The sequence below is a fragment of the Gracilinanus agilis genome, chromosome 1, assembly GCF_016433145.1.
Source record: "Gracilinanus agilis isolate LMUSP501 chromosome 1, AgileGrace, whole genome shotgun sequence".
NCBI lineage: Eukaryota > Metazoa > Chordata > Mammalia > Didelphimorphia > Didelphidae > Gracilinanus > Gracilinanus agilis.
Genome location: NC_058130.1, coordinates 483,168,025 through 483,175,495, shown reverse-complemented (window position 1 = coordinate 483,175,495; position 7,471 = coordinate 483,168,025).

The following is a 7,471-nucleotide window of genomic DNA, read 5'->3' as shown; positions in this document are numbered from 1 at the left end:
TCTACTGCAACTATGAATAACATGGAAATAGCTTTTAAACAATGATACATGTATAACCCAGTGGAACTGCTTATTGGCTTTGGGAGGGGCGATGGGGTAGGGGGGGTCATGAATCATGGAACCATAGAAAAATATTCTAAATAAATTTTTTAAAAATTAAAAATTGATTTAAAAAAAGTATATTGAGTAAACCTTGTGAAAACAGAAAATGCAAATCAGAGAAATTCTACAGATTAGACTAAACCAGAGAATACAGAAGAGCAAATGAGTTCTTCAACTGTTAATGAGATAAGTTCTCAGTGTAAAACCAGAGAAAGAAAGAATGATCTCTTAGAATAGAGGCTCTCTCTCAGTAGTCCCCACAATAGGATCATGTTTGGACCTGTTCCTAAGTAGAAAGACTCCAGTCTCCCATTGGAAGTCTCTCTCTTGAACACCTCCCAGGATGTAAATCCCTTGCAGGGGAAGGGGTTGAATGATAGTGTCATGAGAGTATTCTCTCAGCCAATCAGGAGTCGTGTTTCCATCCACATATGAGATACATATGGGTCACTGAAGGAACAAAGAAAGATCAGCAATGAACTTGAGTTATAAAAGATAAGTAGCCTAGAGAAGAAGAGACTTAGTATCTCCTTAATTCAGGGCATTTCTGTTGATGGTCATTGAAATCAGAAGGGAGATGAAGAGAGAGGGGCTCTTGAATCACAAAATAAAGTGATCAGACAATGGGGCAAGCAAGAGTTTGGTAGTAAAAATATCTCAGGGAGGGGACTGCTTCAAGTAAATCAAATCACAGTTAGTGAGAACTGATGATGAACAAAATAGGGATGGGGAGAGGCCAAGATATGATCATTTGGATTTTAGGAAGCAAAGGCAGGGAAAGAGAGAAGGATATATTGTTTGAAGAAAAAAATAGCTACTGCTATATAACAGGATTTGTTGGTGTGAGGGGAAAAAATGAATAGTTATAACTTTGAATGTTAATGAGCTGCCCAAATCAATAAGTAACCCACACAAATCTATAAAATTAAAAGCCATTCCATAAGAGGTTTTTAAAGGATTGGAATATTTTTCCAAAAAAGTAATATAAACTTTCATTAACCATCCTAAAATTATTCAAAATCAGTAATAATGCAATTAATTTAATTTGAAACAATTCTGAGCTATTACTTCAGGCCCAAAACTAAGCAACACAGGGAAAACTCATTGTTAATAAAACTCTGAAGATTTACTACACACCCACCATAATGGCGAAGTTGGGAAAAGTTGAGATAAGTCAAAAACTAAAGGGTTGTGAGGAAATGGATATTAATTTATTGTTGGTTGAGTTTTCAAATGCCCCATCTGTTTTGGATAAGCATTTGGAATTACATGGGAAAAGTTAATAAACTATTCATACCCTTTCACCCAGAAATACCACTATTGGGTTTATACAAAGGCAAAAGGAAAGCTCTCATGAGTTTTAAAAATACTTGTAAAAATATTATTTGAAAAAGCAAACAAAAAATTAAACTGGAAAAATTATATGCACAATAATTAGAAATGGCTCTTAACTCTAAACGATCACCCTAGTGCAAATATTAATAATATGGAAATAGGTCTTGATCAATGACACATGTAAAACCCAGTGGAACTGATTGGTGGCTATGGGAGGGAGGTGGAAGGAGGAGAGGAAAAGAACATGAATCATGTAACCATGGGAAAATATTATAACTTAATTAAATAAATAAACTTTTTAAAACTGCTCTTAATCTTACAGTTTTATATCTATTTTCTATATATTTTGAATAGAAAATGTCTGATGAAAAGACATTTTCTCCAATCCATTTTTATTTTTTTGTACTTCTATTCATTGATTTCTGTTAGAATGAAAGCTTTTAAATTTTGTGTAATCAAAAATCACCAGATTTGAACTCAAGTCTTCCTGACTCCAAACTTAGCATCCTATCCGCTGCATTACTTAACTGCCCCTTGACTCGTGTCACTAGATGCCAGATGTGTGTTAGGCATCTCTTGTCCAACATGTCCAAAGCAGAACTCATTTTCTTTCCTCCCAAAAAAATCTCTTTTCCTAATGTCAGTATTTCTGTTGAAGGCATCACCAAACTTCCACTCATATTTTCAACACTAAAGTCATCCTTCAGTTCCTCACTCTGTATACTTAATCAGTGGCCAGGTCTTGGCAATTCTATCTCTATAGCATTTCTTATTTCCGTCGCTTTCTCTCTATCCTCATAGCCACCTGCTGAATTCAAATCCCAGTATCTCTTGCCTGGACTATTCAAACAGCCTTCTAATGATGCCCCATGTCTCAAATCTCTCCCCAGACCAGAAGCACTGACCCTGAGCAAGTCACTTAACCCCCATTGCCTTGCCCTTACCACTCTTCTGCTTTAAAGCTAATACAGTATTGATTCTAAGATGGAAGGTAAGGGTTTAAAAAAAAATAACTTAAAATCTGAGAGATAGAGGCCTCCCTAATAGAAATGAGATCCAATTAGATTTCACTTGATTAATGGTCCAAATCTGACACAATTAGATAATGATAAAATGAGGCAACTATGGCTAGACAAGAGTTTATATATAAAGAAGTTGAGGTTTATTATCAACCACAAGTTTTATGTCATAAGCAGTATGGTACAAGAACCAAGTTGACAGTAGATTAAATTTTATACTTAAATTTGTCTTCTGTAAAATAAGGGGTAGGGATATATTCTCACCCTGACTATTAAAAAGCCAAAGTATTTTAAACTTTAATCCTGTAGTCCTCTGTCCTGGAAAACTTTGTGTGCAATGTTGTACCCATTTTCTGGGCTCCACATTGTGAGAAGATGTTGATAAGCTAGAGCATAACCAGAGAAAGCAATCAAGTTGTTGAAAAATCTTGATACCATGATGTGCCATATAAAGATGGGCTAAAAGGCTGGAGGATATTTAGCCTAGAGAAGGCATGGTTGTCTAAAGGAAAGAAAGTAACGGGCATTTATTAAGCACTTACTATATGGCAGGCACTGTACTAGGTGTTTTACAAATATTTCATTTGATCCTCATAACCACCCTGGGAAATAGTTGCTATTATTATCCCCATCTTTTCAGTTGAGGAAATTGTAATGGGGAAAGGATAGAGATAGGATAAGATTTAAGAGAAGTGGAAGGCTGTCTTTAAGGCACATACTAGGAACTCAAGGGAAAGGATTTTAGCAGGCAGAAAGCAGAGGACAGTTTGGAAGTGACAACTGCTAGAGTGACTTGACTTCCTTTTGGAGGTTGGGAGCTTCCTGTCCAGGAATGGTGGAGGAGAGGCAGGCTTATGGGAGCTCATTGACCTCAACTGACTGTGGAGAAGGAGTGTACCCCTAATTCTTCTTTGGAGGTACTCTATTTAACTGGGAAAGACCTAGAAAAGGATCTGGCCATACCTGTTGTGCTTTTCAGAATGTTTTATCTGAAAAATCCTCTCAGATCAGCTTTGAGGTTCTTACCTCAGGGGTCAGACCCCCTGAGGTGAACTTAGCCATTGGAGTTTATTCATAATGGGTTTTTTGGAGACAGCTTTTGGGGAATAAATCAAACCAACTACTAAGGTTCATAGATAGGTAGCTTAGTCAGTTTGGGGGACACCTAGATAGAAACAGGGAACTAAGTTAGCCAGAAGACCAGAAGGCTCCCTCTTGTGAGGGACGTATGTGAATTTGGGAAACTAGCTAGATCCCTTAGCATTAGGAACCCCTCATTCTGATCCTCAGTTTGTATTCCCTCTTAAAATAAAAGAGATACTGGGGTTTGTTTTTTTTTTAATATCAATTGTCTCCAAGGCATTTGCTCAACTGGCCCAGTGAGAGAAAGTGATTCAGTTTCACTCTCACTAACCAAAAGTTAGAATATCCAGCTGGGTATTCAGGGGGATCCCTGAGTGGATCTACCACTATCCACATCTGTGGGTCTCCCCACCATATTATTTTTTTTAAACTGAGAAAGAGATTAGTTATTTACCCAGGGTCACACTGCTAGTAAATGTCCATAAGGCTGAATTTGAACTCAGGCATCCCTAATTCCAGAACTAAGTACTCCATCCACTCTATCTAATGTGTTAACTAGCCGTCTAAAAGCATTTGAAGGGGATGGAGGTGGGCAACATGCAGTAAAGGAAATAGGACCTTCATGCTCTGAAATCTTGTATTTCTCACCAATTAGCACTAGCTAAGTATAAACTGTAAAGTTTGTATTATTAATCAGTTAACCATTCTTTATTGTTAATCACTCATAATGGTTTTATACTGTTCTGTTACTTAGTTCAGAATTGTCAGGCTGCTCTGTGCCACAGCTTTGTGCCTATATTTACCTTAGTTCTGAATTATTAGGCTACTATAATAGCCATTTGTTCTTTATTTACCTTAGTTACATTACCACCTTTGATGAAGGTGAGATCTCTCCCAAGCTGACAAAAGATGGCAGGGGGACAATGAGGGGGAAACATGAGACATGTGCATCAAGAGGTCTGGCAGTCCAGGGTCCTCGATAAATATGCGAACCCTGATCCACACAGAGGGACTGCTCCATTAGCTCCCCATCTACTCCATTAGCTTCAGGGAACTGTTCCACCAGCTCCCAGGTTATTCCATTAGCTCCAGAACTGCTATTCCAGCTGCTCAGAGGCTGCTACTCTACACCTGGAGAGTCACTACTCCACACTCGGAAAGTCACTACTCCACCAGCTCAGAAGCTACTCCATCAGCTCCAGGGCTATTCCATCAGCCCAGGACTATGGAGCTACTCTATCAGCCCAGAACTCTGGGGCTATTTCATCAGTGCAAGGAGCTACTCCACCACAGGACTGCTATTCCACCACAGGGGCTGCTATTCTACTAGCTATCAGGCTACACTACCAGTCCCTAAATTCATTCCACCAGCCTAGTTATATTATCTTAAAAGCCTCTTCTTTGTCAAATAAAATTCTTTTCTTACTTCTGGATTAAACAGAGTTTGAGTCTCCCATTCTTGGGTTGACACCCAGCTTCGAACTTGGGTGTATTTCTCCCATAACAAAGGGTTGTAATGTGAAAGAGAAAATAGACTTGTTCCATTTGGCCCAAGACCACAGAACAAGAAACAAGGGGTGGAAACTATACATGGGAAGGTTTTAATTTTATAATGAGGAAAACATTCTAACAACCCAAAATCTTCAGAATTGGAATTGGGCTGCTTTGGGAACCTGCTTTCAGGCAGAGAGGATTGCTATTTTATCTATAAATTGTGTTAGACCAGTGATGGGCAAATTTTTTAAAGAGGGGGACAAAGGAAAGGAAATGCTCATCTATCAGTCTGTTTCTAAGGCAACTCTTTCAAAGTTTCATTGTATTGTATCCTACTCATTGTTTTAGTCAGATTAGTAATAATGTGGCGGGGCTGGATAGAATATTTCAGGAGGCCGCATCTGGCCTGCTGGCCGTAGTTTGCTCATCACTGTTAAGTTAGATGATTTCTAAAGTCCTTTTCAACCTAAAATGTTGTGATTTATAGGATTATTTTTTTTAAACCTTACCTTCTGTCTTAATATCAGTTCTAAGCTAGAAGAGCAACAAGGACTAGGCAATGGGAGTTAAATAATTTATTTGCCCAGGATCACAAAGCTAGGCAATATCTGAGGTCATATTTAAACCCAAGTCCTCCCAACTCCCAGCCTGGTTTTCAATCCACTGTGCTACCTAGGTGTCCTGATTTGTAGGATTATAGTCTTTGAGTTGTTAGTAACCTTAGAGGCCATCTAGCCCAGTGTCCTCATTTTAGAAATGGAACCTGAGACCCAGGTCACACAGTAGCACAGGAGGAGTAAGTAGCAGAATTAGTGTTTAAACCAGGATCCTTTGCTTCCAAATCCTACCACATACATAGTTTAAGAAAAACTTAAGTGGCACCACCACTTTCAGAGTACTTAAGAGAATCAAAAAAATCCTTTCCAAAGTACTACCTGATAAAAGGCTTAAGGAGCTACTCTTCTAAGGATTATTTGCATTTTAATCTCTTAAAAGTGGAAGACTCAAACTCTCAAGGAAGGAATTTTCACCACTTTAATAGAAGAGATCATTTTGGTGGGAGGCCACTTTTGCCTATGAATAAAGCTAGTCCACTTTCTATAAATTCTATAAAAGAAAGACTACTTAAAACCAGTCCTTAAAAAATTGTCTTATGATTTCTCCTTCTCTTGCTTTGGGAAGAAAAATGAAGTAACTGGGAATGTTTTACTCTTCTGACTGTCACCCCAGGTACTAGCTAAAATCATGGCAGCCAGTATTTGTCATTTTGGGCAACTAGTGAAAAAACAAAAATTTTGTCTAAACACAGGGAGAATGCAGGCCATAAAAATGACAGTCCTGTCAGTTTTGAATCTAGTTCTGGGAGGAAAAATCATGAACAGACAATTATAATAACATATAATGATTATAATAACATAGGATAAAGAGAAACCATTCTTACCTTTAAAGGAAACAAAGCTTGTCAAATTAATACACACCACTTTGATAATAGATAATCAATCTAGTAGTTTGAAAGGCAAAAAGTACATTATATCTGTCAGTAGAAAGAAAGGTATGTTTTTAAAATCACCCAGTATCAGTTGGTATTGGACAAGTCATAATTAAAAATTTTGGCAGTCTCCCCATGAGGAAGACAACCAAAAGATCTAAGTAGAGGTATGTATGCTACATGTAAAATTCACCTTTCCCCCCCAAAAATAGTACCATATTAAGTGGAAAGAGAATATTTAAAAAATCATAAAAATTATCTGATGATAAAAGTATTTCAGAAAAAAAAAGATAGCATTGCTTAAATCAGAATAAGTCAGAATAAAATGGCAATGATCCTTTTCTCTGCACATAGCTCCACCTTCAGGAAGAGAAAACTAAGTACTACTTTATATTTAATAAATTCACTCTCTATCTCACTTATTCCTTGTTCCAAGAATTGGAAAGGATATTAACTATCACATTTTACAGATTAGAAGAGCTAGAATGGGGGTGGAGGGGGCAGCTGGGTGGCTCAGTGGATTGAAAGCCAGGTTTAGAGAGGGGAGATCCTAGGTTCAGATCTAGCCTCAGACACTTCCCAGCTGTGTGACCCTGGCCAAGTCACTTAACCCCCATTGCCTAACCCTTACCACTCTTCCGCCTTGGAACCAATAATATAGTATTGATTCTAAAGTGGAAGAAAAGGGGTTTTTTTTTGTTTTTTTTTTTTAAGCTAGAATGCAGATCCAGAAGAGTGAAATAGCTTCTGCACAACCACCCAAGTAGATTGGCAGAGCTAGAAAAGGAACTGACCCCACTCAGGACCTGCAGACTTGAATGAGGGTATATGGAGTGCATTTTCGTATGATGAGTGAGCATTAATGTATAACATTCATTAAACATAACAGTATTGTTCCTCATTTAAAGGAAATCTTTAAATGTGTTCATTTTTTTCTTTTAATTCAAAA